General features: G+C 51.9%; 1 protein-coding gene across 5 annotated transcripts in view; it reads right to left on the bottom strand.

The window, feature by feature from the left end:
- SHANK3 (SH3 and multiple ankyrin repeat domains 3) overlaps window positions 1-12,731 on the bottom strand; it is a 748,791-nt gene that overhangs the window by 85,411 nt on the left and 650,649 nt on the right. The gene's annotated exons all lie outside the window — the stretch shown is intronic.

Genomic DNA, 12,731 nt, shown 5'->3' with positions numbered 1-12,731 from the left:
CTTACATCCCATCCTCCACCCACCCCATCCGACTTCGCTGTCCAGCCATGGTGAGTCATTTTGCCTAGGAGGTACTGGGAACCATCACGGGGGGCTGGGGGGAAATATGGATTGCTCCCTTGTGTGGAGCAGTGTGGGGAGAAGGCGAGGGTATGCTGTCTGACCCCCATAAAGGAGACCGTTGCAGGTATCCAGGAACAGAGAGAAAAATACCACCTGCAGGAATGCCATAGGGCAGCAGTTCTCAAACTGTGGGTCAGGACCCCAACGTGGGCCATGACTCTGTTTTAATGGGGTCACCAGGGCTGGCATTACCGGTGCTGAAGCCAAAGCCTGAGCCCCACTGCCCAGGGCCAAAAGGGAACCCCCATCAACTGGAGCTGAAGCCGAAGCCCGAGCGCTTCAGCCCTATGGGATGGGGCTCAGGTTACAGGCCACCTGCCTGGGGCAGAATCCCTTGGGCTTTGCCCCCCGTCCCCCCCCAGGGAGGCAGGCTCAGGTTTCAGTCCCCTCTCCTGGGGTCGTGGAGTAATTTTTGTTGTCAGAAGGGGGTTGCGGTGGAGTGAAGTTTGAGACCCCTGCAGCAAAGGCCTTGGCTGGGCTGCTGTTGCCTGCCTCACTGGGATCTAGGTCCCTGATGGAAAAACAGGGGCTTGCTGCAGCTGGATGGCTCCTCCTGGGCTCTGGCTGCTGCTGGCAGGGCCGGCGCTTCCATTAGGCGACCCCAGGCGGTTGCCTAGGGCGCCAGGATTCGGGGGGCGGCATTTTGTGCGCTCCCCACGGGGCGCACGGGAGCTTCCGGTTCCGCTCCCATTGCGCCGCCAAAGGAGGACCTTCTGCCGACGTGCCACGGAAAACAGTGCCAGGCAATTGAGCAGCTCAATGACTGCCGCTGTCGCCTGCGGCATTTCGGAGGAAGGTCCTTCTTCGGCGGCGCGATGGGAGCGGAACCGGAAGCTCCCGTGCTCCCCGTGGGGAGCGCACAAAATGCTGCCCCTCGAATTCTGCCTATGGCGCCAGAAGCCCTGGCGCCGCTCCTGGCTGCTGCTGCAGTCTATGGCTGCCAGGGGCTATCCCTGACTCTGTGGGAATTTCTTTCTCCCTAAGCTCATGTGGCTGGGGACAAGACTGGACATAGGGACATTGGACACAGGACTGGAAGGGACCTTCTGGGGCCATCGAGTCCCACCCCTGCTGTCACAGGCAGCCGATCATACCACCCCATTCATAAACCTGCCTTAAAAATAGCCAGGCCTTTTGTCCCCCACCCGCTTCCAGTGGGAGGCTGTTCCAGAGCCTGCCTCCGATACGGTACGGTACCAACCCCCTCCCTCCCGCCCCAAAATGTTCCGTGACTGGAGCCCTGCGCGGATACAAATTTATACCCACGGATGCAGATATCCGCAGATAGAAATCGGTATCTGTTGAGCCACAGGGCTCTCCCAGGAACTGCAGTGGTGAAAGGAGCAGAACATGGGGCCGCCGCTCCCAGGAGCCAGCGCCCCTCGCCAGCAGCTCCTCCGGCGGGGCTGTACCGACGACCCCAGACATAACACTTATGATACCGACACCAGCGTGTACTGCAGAGCAGAGCTCACATCCAGGTTGATATTCTCTGTGAAGACACAGGCTGCCCCTTCATTCTGTCAGTGAAGGAAAAGAGCAGCTGAGGGACACTAATGAGTCTACACCTGTCCAAGTAAAAGGCGAATGCCTTGTGGGCATCCAAAGTACAGGAGCTCTCTTCATCCTCATGACAGTGCAGCTTTAGAGAAAAGGCTGGTACGTAGATAGACTGACTACGGTGGGAATCCAAAACCACCGTAGTCAGAAACACAAGGCGAGGTCCTAAATAAACCCTGTCCTTAAAGACAACTGCACCCTGGGGGTCTGCAGCTAATGCCCATAGTTCTCTCAGCCTCTCACCAGCGACTGGGAATGCTACTTTCAGTAAGAGATGCATTAATAAACAGGTAGCCATAGGCTCAAAAGGAGGACCTATTAACACTGACAAAACCAAATTTAAGTCCCAGAGGGGTGTGGGATCTCTCATAAGTGGAAAGTCCTTTTCCCTTTAGGGGAAGTAAATACTCCAATATAAGCGAAGACGTCTGCATAAGAGGTGTATCCTACGACTAGGGCCACACAGAGAAACATCTCCACATCATCATGTAAATATATCTAATGGATGGTTTCCTAAGAGAACGTCCTGAAACTCTGGGAAACACTCAGTCTCTTGAGCTGACAACCACTGAGCATCCCAACTGTGAGAGGAGGGTTGGGTGGGGTGGGGTGCATCATCTGGCCATAGTTCTGTGAAATTATATGAGTCACTTGAGGCAGTGTTATAGCGTCCTTGAGGCAGAGTCTCAGGAGGTCCAAGGACCAGTGCTGATGTGGAGGGAAGGAGGGAGGGAATGATGGATGCGAGGGTCACCATAGGAACTTGATCTTCCTGAGGAAGGTGTTGAGTAAGCAGAGATTGAGGATAGGCAGAGGTCCCCACCCTTCTTTGGAATGAGGAAGTACGGGCAGTTGAAGCCCTTGTTGACGAAGGGGACAGGCACGGGTGCGATCACACCCTTTGTTAGGAGGGCGTCCGCCTCATGTCGTGTGGTGGGCGAGGCTCCCTGGAGGCGTCTGGGAGAGGCCCCCGGTGGGAGGGAACGGTGAGGAACTTTATAGAGTAGCCATGTTGCATGATCTCCAGGACCCATGATCCATGGTGATCTTGCCCCAATGGTGGGCGAACAGGGCGAGAACGCCCACCCCCAAAGATGATGGAGGGGCCACGGAGGCAGTGACACAGGGGCTTTGCATCTCTTGACGGACGTGCCAAAATTGGGCCTTCAGTTGGTGTTGATGTGCGACTGAGGAGATGGTGATGGCCAATGGGCACAGGTGCTGAGATCTGAGGCACTGTCAGGCCGGCTCCTGGTACCGGATGTAGGTTGGTTGGTATGTGGAATAGGGGCATAAACAGAATGATGGCTTGAGTTGTCAGTGTGATGGGATCCCTGGGGTGCAGCCTGGGATTGTGGGACCACTGTGCCCCCCTAACTCTCTCTAGCCTGGGTTGTCTTTCACAATGCCTTGCTAGTGACCAGCTGCAAACCCATCCAGGCGCTGTGATCACTCAGCATAACCGCATGTGGAGACCCCACACCCAGCTAGATTGCATGAATGCTCCTAGAGCTGGTCATGAATCACACAGAGAAAGGCACCCTCCAAATCCCCCCAGCTCCCAGCACTGTACCTCAGGAATATGCCGTCTTGCGCTGCTCAAGATGAGCAATGCAAATTTATTAATTGGTTCGCCACTTTCATCAATGGAAAGTGGATGTACACCAGCCTTTGCAGACCTGAGCTCACTTGCCACACACTTTATACAAACTCACTGGTAAAGACAAACAGTAAAAGAAGTATATTGACTACAAAAGAAAGATTTTAAGTGATATTAAGTGATAGACAAAAAATCAGAGTTAGTTACCAAAGAAAACTCTTAACCCTATTAGACTGGGCAATCTAGATTAAACAGCTTTTCTCACTCCACTGGATACTGCAGTCCATAGTATACAGATTTTGTCCTTGAAATCTGGGCCAGTCCCCTCAGTTGGAGTCTTCAGAGTGTCCTTGTTGCTTGCAGCGTAGGTGGGTGAAGGAGAAAGGCCAAGCCTGGGCCCCTTGTGTTCAGTTTTAGTCCCTCAGTCCATGTGCTTGGAAAACACAAGTCCAGGCATGTCTGGGTGGGCATTGCTGAGTGTCTAGACAAGGTTGAGCAATTCCCCTGGTGTCACCTCATGCAGGTGAGTCATTGCAATGTAGCTCCCTTGCTGGACAATGGCTGTTGATGGATTGTTTGACACCCTGCCCAGGCGTTGGTTACTTTCCTTGCTGTTGTCTCTGGGGAGCTAATATCTGGCTGATTCCCCAATTTACAGCATATTTTAGTAACACCATACACCACAATCTCATAATTTTAAGTGCATTAATGATACACATCTATGGATACTGGGCCGCATTTTGGATTCACCTCTGGGTCTGAACTGGACAGTTCCAGCAGAGGGGCATGGATGGAATGGTGTGAGGCTGATGGGGGTAGGTACAGGCAGTGGTGCGGATCCCACGTGGGACAGTGTAGCCATGGGGCTGGGTTTGGTGGATACTGTGGGCCCCAGGAATAAGTGTACCACTGCAGCTGGACCAGGGGCGGATGCACTCGAGAGTCTGAGCTGCACCTGGGCACCGGGGAGAATGATGGCTCCTCCGTAGAAAAACTCTCCAAATCTGAAGAGGCCTCTGGCAATGACAGGGCTGTTGGTGCAGGCAATCCAGCAGTCGCCAAATGCAGATCTTGGACCAGGAAGAGTGGTGCATCTGCCGGTGTAGGTGGTTGTGGAGCTGAGAGAAGTGAGGAGAGCGTATGTGGCAAGTTAAGGTGCATTGTCACAGGTTTAGCCTGTCCGGGTGTTCAGGGCATGTCCTGCTGCCCACCACATTGGGAGCAGGGGTACGCAGAGTGGAGTGTGGGGACTCCTGCCAAGACGGAGGGGTGTGCCTCAGAGGGCTGCTGCGTAGCCTGGTTGGTGTGGGAGTCGATGGTGCCCCAAAGGGGCAACAATCTACTCTAACTATAGGTATGTACACAACGAAGAAAACAACTAAACTAACTATACACAACGGATTCGAGTGCTCTCGTAGAAGCTACAAGCATGAGGAGAGAAGATTCTGACTATGACCATGCTGTAAGAGGGAACTTATAACCTTGCTTGGAGCATGTAAGACACATGTGCAGGTCAACAGACACTGCTGCTGAAAACCTCCCGCTCTGGTGCATGGTATGCATGCACACCCATGTTTGGAATACAGATAGCAACCATCACTCGAAGAAGAACCAGGTAATGCAGGAGCACGCACAGAGATGGGTATGAGCATTGAGAAGCCAGTGAGCTGCTGATGCTGCTGGCTTTAGAGCCAGCCTGCTGACCTCTGCATCCAATCAGGTCGCATGGCTAATCTTGTTGAGGAACTTGATATCCCCTTCTTGGCCATAGGTCGTATAGAGGCTGGGGTCTGCCAGAGGGTTCATGCTGTCTCCAGCAAGGCTTCACTGATGGGAAGAGCAATGCTTCATGGGGCAGGAGTCTGCAAAATATTAAGGAGGCTGTGCAGGTTTTCTTGCTCACGTTCGGCATGCTCTCCTAGGGAAGTGGCACCCTCCTCATAAGGTCCTGGAAGACCCTGAAGTCCTCAAGGGGGTTGTGGCGGAAGATGTTGACTTTGGAGAAGATGATGAAATATGGTTGGAAACAACCAGGGGATCCTTCATTATTTCTCTGTCCTCCATAGGGTCCAGTACAGTGGGTGGAGGGACGGTAGCAGAATCCTGGGTAGAGGTTTCCTGCACTAGGGGAGGAGGGGACTTCCTCCTACAGTGTGATTGTGATGGAGAATGCCTTGGAGCAGCCCAAGACCAGTAAGGCCACAAAGGATATTGCACTGTCTGAGTCATCCAAGGTGGGGACACCATGCTGGAGCCTCTTTATAAGGCCTGGTCTACACTAGGACTTTAATTCGAATTTAGCAGCGTTAATTCGAACTAACCGCTCAACCGTCCAAACCAGGAAGCCATTTAATTCGAACTAGAGGGCTCTTTAGTTCGAATTTGGTACTCCACCCCGACAGGTGGAGTAACGCTAAATTCGACATGGCTAGCTCGAATTAGGCTAGGTGTGGATGCAAATCGAACTTAGTAGCTCCAGGAGCTATCCCACAGTGCACCACTCTGTTGACGCTCTGGACAGCAGTCCGAGCTTCGATGCTCTGAGCAGCCACACAGGAAACGACCCGGGAAAATTTGAATTCTTTTTCCTTTCTGGACAGTTAGAATCTCATTTCGTGGTTGGACATCGGGGCGAGCTCAGCAGCACCGGCAGCAATGCAGAGCTCTCCAGCAGAGGAGTTAATGTAATCTCTGAATAGAAAGAGGGACCCGGCATAGACTGACCGGGAACTCTTGGATCTGATCGGTGTGTGGGGCGAGGAGTCTGTGCTTTCGGAGCTGCGCTCCAACAAACGGAATGCAAAGACCTACGAGAAGGTCTCCAAAGCCATGATCCAGACAGAGGATACAGCCGTCATGCAACGCATCGCCGCGTGAAAACCAAGGACCCCAGACAAGGCTACCAAAAAATCAAAGCGGCAAACGGACGCTACGGAGCCTGCCACCACTGCCCCACCAGTGACCATGGACTCTGATGATGGGACAGTGTCGACGGACAGTTCCTCGACGATGTTCACGGACGGGGAAGATGAGGAAGTGTTTGTGGAGGACGAGGCAGGCGAGAGCGCTTACAACGCTGGTTTCCCCGACAGCCAGGATCTATTCATCACCGTCACGGAGATCCCCTACCAACCCTCCCCGGCCATGAACCCGGATCCTGAATCAGGGGAAGGAGCAGTCGGTAAGTGCTTTAACCATGTTAACTTTTATTCTTAATATAACAGGAATCTGAAGTGTGTGAGAAGGAGGTCTCTCTATATATGGTGATAGAACAGAAATCCTCCTGGGAGATCTCCACGAAGCTCTCCTTCCGTTAATCGATAAGCATCAGCAGGAGGTTCCTGGGGAGAGCTGCCTTATTGGGTGCTCCGTGATAGCACCCTTTTCCGCGCGAGGCTTTCATGCGGTATTCAGGGAGCATTGCCTCCCCGAGCACAGCTGCATAGGTCCGTGATTCGTGATAGATTTCACGCAGCATGCGCTCTCTATCTCCTTCAGTGCCCGTCCTCACGGTGATCTCGCTAGGAGACTCATGCATCTAAGTAGTGGAATTACTGTTATGGTGCGCCTGGTCCAAAGTATTTTTAATAAATCCACGGACAGACGGCATAGCACAGACTCAGCACGCAGCTGCGTGACGAGCGTAACGGAAAGCCAAAGAATCAAATGGACGCTCATGGAGGGAGGGGGGAATGAGGACGCAAGGTATCCCACAGTTCCTGCTGTCTCCGAAAATCATTTGCATTCTTGGATGAGCTCCAAATGCTTCTATGGTAAAACACCGTGTCCGCGTTGGTTCAGGGCACAGCTCTGCAATTTACGCACCCCCCCCGAACCCGAGAAGTTAAAGGGAAATCAATCCTCTGTTGACTCGTTTATATGTGTCCGTATCTTTACTGAATGCTGCAGATAGATGCGATGCTGCAGCACTCAACACCAATATCCTTGCTCCCCCCCCCGCCATGGGTGGCTGACGGTACAATACGATTGATACCCGTCGTCATCGTCAGCCTATTGGCACATGGGGCAGTGCAAAAGGGCTGGTAACCATGCCGACTAGCATCAGTAAGGTCAATCAAGGGCGCCTGTCCCTAATTTTTCATGGCAGATGGTGCAATATGGCTGGTAACCGTCCTCATTATTGCAACAGGGGGCTGAGCTCCATCAGCCCCCACCCTTCATTGTAAATAAAAGATTCAATTGCCCCTGGACTAGCAGAGGGATGATGGGCTCCTTCATCCACACTCCTTAATGTCCTGCCTGGACTATCATTGCAGCTGGAGGCTTCCTTCCACTCATTTCTCACAAACAAGTCACTGTGTCTTATTCCTGCATTCTTTATTACTTCATCACACAAGTGGGGGGACAATGCTACGGTAGCCCAGGAAGGCTGGGGTAAGAACGGAATGAACAGGTGGTGTTGTTGCAGGAGCACCCCCTGTGAATAGCATACAGCTCATAATTTATGCAGGATCGGACACAGAGCAGCTGTGCTCTCTGGTTCTATGATACAGTGGTTCTCTAGTACACTTGCCCATATTCTAGGCAGGACTGATTCTATTTTTAGATACCAAAAAGGAGGGATTGACTCAGGGAGTCATTCCCAATTTTGGCTTTTGCGCCCCTGGCTGATCGGCCAGGGGCACTTATGACAGCACCAAATGGTGCAGTGCAAAAGGACAGGTAACCATGACCATCTTATTACCGTCTTCTTACCAATTCATGGTATGGTAGACGGTGCAGTATGCCTGGTAACCATCGCTGCTGTCATGCAAAAGCAAAAGCATGCTGCTGTGCAGCGCTGCTGGCCCGCCTCTGTCAGCGGCATCTAGTACACATACGGTGACATACACAAAATCCAAAACAGGCTCCATGGTTGCCACGCTATGGCGTATGCCAGGGCAATTCATGGAAAACGTGCTCAAAATGTTTGTCTGCCGTTGCTTTCCCGGAGGAATGACTGGCGACATTTACCCAGAATCCACCGCGAAAATGATTTGTGCCCTAGCAGGCACAGGGGTCTCAACCCAGAATTCACACAGACAGCCTAGACTCAGTTAATTGTTCGCAAAAAAGAATATTTGCAAGGAATTCACTCCCTGTTTCCCATCTCACAGCTTCCACTGTCTCCAGACATGACACAACATCCCCCTCGCAGAGGCTTGCAAAGATTAGGCGGCGAAAGAAAAAGACAAGGGACAAGATGTTCGAGGAACGTATGGGCTGCTACCTAGCAGAGGCGGACCAGCAGAGCCAGTGGAGGGAGACCGTCTCTCTGTGCCAGCGCTCACACAGCGAACGGGAGGAGAGGTGGCGTGAGGAAGACAAGCAGGCGACTGAAACAATGCTTGGACTAGTGAGGGAGCAAACGGACACGCTCAGGCGCCTTGTGGATGTTCTGCAGGACCGCAGGAGGACAGAGACACCCTGCAGTGTATCTGCAACCGCACTCCCCCGCCACAAAGTCCCATACCCCCCTCACCGAAAATAATCAGGAGGAGGGGCGGCCGGGGACGTGAATACTGTCACTGCACCACAGCACAGTGCTCAAGTACCCAAAAGCTCTCATACCCTACATTTGCCGAAGTCCTTCATTTCCAGACTCACAGTAGTCCCAATCCCAGTCCCATCCCCTAACCGTCTACTTAATTAATAAAAATGCTTTGCTGTTAATTACTGTTTCCGTTATGTTTTTTCAAAGAAGACTGTGTTTGAATGGGGGGCGTGGGGAAGGGGGTGGTTAATTGCATAGGACAGTCACCTTTCCCAGGGTACAGACACGGGGGCAGGATCAGCAGCGGGTCACACACACGGTGCAGTCAGTAGGCACCCTGGTCGGTATGGGAGGTGGTTTCCAGGATCTGTGTGGGCGGGGGAGATGTGACTTTGCAGCGGGGGAGGGCGGTTACAGATCTTATACAGCGGTCCTTGTCCTGGACCGCTGAGTCACGCAGCTGAGAAATCTGTATCCGTCCTCCTCCACCACAAGGTCACATAGCCCCCCGCACACAGAATTCCATAAAGAGGGATGGCAGGCTCCGTTGAAAGAAGCATTCCGGCACTGCGGACCGCTCTAGGAGCAGGAGCCTGTCATTCCTTGAGTTTAGAGGCGGTCTTTACATCACCGCACACCCTACCCAGCACAGTCTGCCTCCCAGTTTCAACCCTTTAACGCAAAGTCATGAATAAAGAAACCTTTCTTAAGTAACAATGGGACATGTATTTTATTTTTACACGTGTGTTGGAAGTGGGGGAAACGGGGTGAACGGGGTATGTAACCGAAGAGGAGAGTCAACAGTAACTGGGTAAAGAAACAGGGGCAGGTTCAGCTTCTCTGTAAAGAAACTGAACAGTCACAGGTCACGCTGCTCGCTGCTCGCTGGTATTTGAAGAGTTCCTTGTCGCTGTCCCAGGCGCCTGTATAGGGCTTCATGAGCAAGTGCATTAGCGGGCAGGCTGGGTCCCCGAGGATGACTATAGGCATCTGCACATCCACAACAGTTATTTCGTGGTCCGGGAAGAAACTACCTTCCTGCAGGCGTCTGAGCAGCCCACAGTTCCTGAAAACACACGCATCATGAACCTTGCCCGGCCACCCAACGTTGATGTTTGCAAAACGTCCCCTATGGTCCCCCAGTGCTTGCAGCACCATTGAAAAGTAGCCCAATTTCTCATCAGCTGACTGTGGAAGAGGTGGACGATAAAGTGCGAGGAGGAGAAAACGGCGATGATCGCAGCGGGCTCCATGCTTGCAGTGCTGTGGCGTCCGCACTGTCACTGACCAGAAAAGTGCACGAACAGATTGCCCGCAGGCGCTTTCAAGGAGGGAGGGAGGGAGGTTGTGATTGACGGTTCAATGACGACACTTACCCAAAACCACACTCGACACATTTCTCCCCCCAGCAGGCATTGGGGGCTCTACCTAGCATTCCAATGGGCAGCGGGGACTGCGGGAACTGTGGGATAGCTTCCCACAGTGCACCGCTTCCAAAGTCGACGGTGACCCCGTGAATGTGGACTCAGAAATTCGAATTAGTGTATTTAGTATGGATACACAAATTCGACTTCATAAGGTCGAAGCCACAAATTCGAACTAAGTTGATTCGAAATAGTCTTGTAGTGTAGACAAGGCCTAAGAAAACTAGACTTGGTCCATAACCTTAGTAGGAGGTCTGCAAGGATTGCTACAAGACCTCAAGGGTGACACAGGGAGTGGTCCCTTTTGGGGTTCCAGGTGCTCTGGCTACAGGAGATACCTGAGGGTTCAACATAACTGAGGGCTGAGATGGTTGGAACATTGATCAAAGGATCAGTGCTGGCAGTACCAGCACAATGGGTTGGAGACACGGCGCTGTCTCTCCAGATGATATAAAAGGTAGTGCCAAGTTTGTTGGCAATGCATCGGCAGCACCATGTGCTCCAGGGGTGCTGAATATACCAGAGTTGTCTTAATAGGAGCTGATTTTAGCAAGGAGAGTCACCAAAGAGTCTCCAGTAGGGGAGACACCAAAGATTCCTGGCCAGCAAGGCCTGCGGTGGAGAGGGCATCCAAATAGGTAAGTATCTGTCAGTCGGGGCCGATAGTGACGTTAAGGTTGGAACAATGAAGATGGAGCCAGAAAGAGTGAAGATTCCGGCATCCATAGCTGGAGTCAATAATGCCGCCTCAGATGGAGCTGGTGAAAGTCTAGATTTGTGGTGTCTCAAACGAGTACTGGAGGTCTTACTGGAAATCCTTTTTGGAGACTGAGGCTTTGAGCACTAATCAGAATGCTTGGAGCGCTTCTGAGGCGGCTGCTGGTGAGGGAGAAGCGACATTTCTCATCGGACTTGTGCAGCCGGAGGAGCAATCCTTGTGGACTCACTACCTTGTGGTCAGGCCTCGGTTCCGAGGTGGAATGCATCACCTCTTTCACAAGGGGAACTTTGGGGTAGAAATCCCTCTGTTTTTTTGTCCTGGTGAATAAGGAGGTGCAAATAGGGCATCTGTCCCCACATAGCCCTCGCCAAGGCAAACCCAGAGGCTCTTGTTCTTACTCATCACAGGGGAAGCAGCCCTGCATGCTGCACACTGCTGGAAATTTGGGGATTTTTTTCATAATAAATCCACCAGATACCTATAGCAAATATTATAAGTCAATTGGCACTACTACTCTAAACACGACTATCTATAACTATGTACACAACAGGAACTTGGAAACTCTGGCCAACCAAAGCAAGTGCTACAGGGGCCTTCAACTCTCACCATGGATGGTAAGAAGGATCCGAGAGGGAGGCAGCGAATATGCCCTTTTTATGCCTTTATCTGAGAGCACTAGAGCAGGTGTATATGCTTCACCTAGTGGTACTGCTGGCAAAACTCTTGGATGCGAGTGCACTGGGCACACAAACTCCTGCAGTGGAGTGTGTATGTGCACAATCACTCAAGGGAGAATGGTCATCTATAATTCTGAGGGTGTTAGTGCTGGCAGGAGACCTCCAGCATGTGGCATTCAGACTGAAGCCCCCCATGGGCACAGAGCTGGTTTCCTGCACATTACAGACAGGGACTTTAGGGGCTGATCATCCTGCTCCCCAATGGGAGGGACAGCTCCGTGGTTTCAGCGTTGGCCTGCTAAACCCAGGGTTATGAACTCAATCCTTGAGGGGGCCATTTAGGGATATGGGGCAAAAATCTGTCTGGGGATTGGTCCTGCTTTGAGCAGGGGGCTGGACTAGATCAGGGGTAGGCAACCTATGGCACGCGTGCCGAAGGCAGCACTCGAGCTGATTTTCAGTGACACTCACACTGCCTGGGTCCTGGCCACCGGTCCGGGGGACGCTGCATTTTAATTTAATTTTAAATAAAGCTTCTTAAACATTTTAAAAACCTTATTTACTTTATTTACAACAATAGTTTAGTTATATATTATAGACTTATAGAAAGAGACCTTCTAAAATTGGTAAAATGTATTACTGGCACGCAAAACCTTAAATTAGAGTGAATAAATGAAGATTCGGCACACCACTTCTGAAAGGTTGCTGACCCCTGGACTAGATGATCTCCTGAGGTCCCTTCCAACCCTGATATTCTATGCTTTCCTAATGGGATTGGTCATCTGTAAGCAAACACCCACTAGTACCCCACCTCGTGCCTTATCTGTTAGGACACTGATTCACGGTCATTTTCCTCCGAGCTGGCAGTGACCTGGGGCCTGTCTGTACGAACACTTAGTTTGCGGCAATCTGGGTGTAAAGTTACAGCGCAGTAGCCTGCAGTGTACTACATATCTGCGTGGACCCTGCTGCCGCACTAGAAGTTCCCTAGTCCGCTTTAATCAAGCCCGCTGTGAAACGGGGACAGATTAAAGCGCAGTAGGGGATTTTAAGTGCATGGCGGCAGGGTCCACATAGACACTTAGGGCATGTCACTCTGAAATCAAACACCCACAGCACTGAGTCTCAGAGC

The sequence above is a fragment of the Mauremys mutica genome, chromosome 1 (genome assembly GCF_020497125.1).
Source record: "Mauremys mutica isolate MM-2020 ecotype Southern chromosome 1, ASM2049712v1, whole genome shotgun sequence".
Lineage (NCBI taxonomy): Eukaryota > Metazoa > Chordata > Testudines > Geoemydidae > Mauremys > Mauremys mutica.
This window is presented reverse-complemented; position numbering and strand designations above follow the sequence as displayed.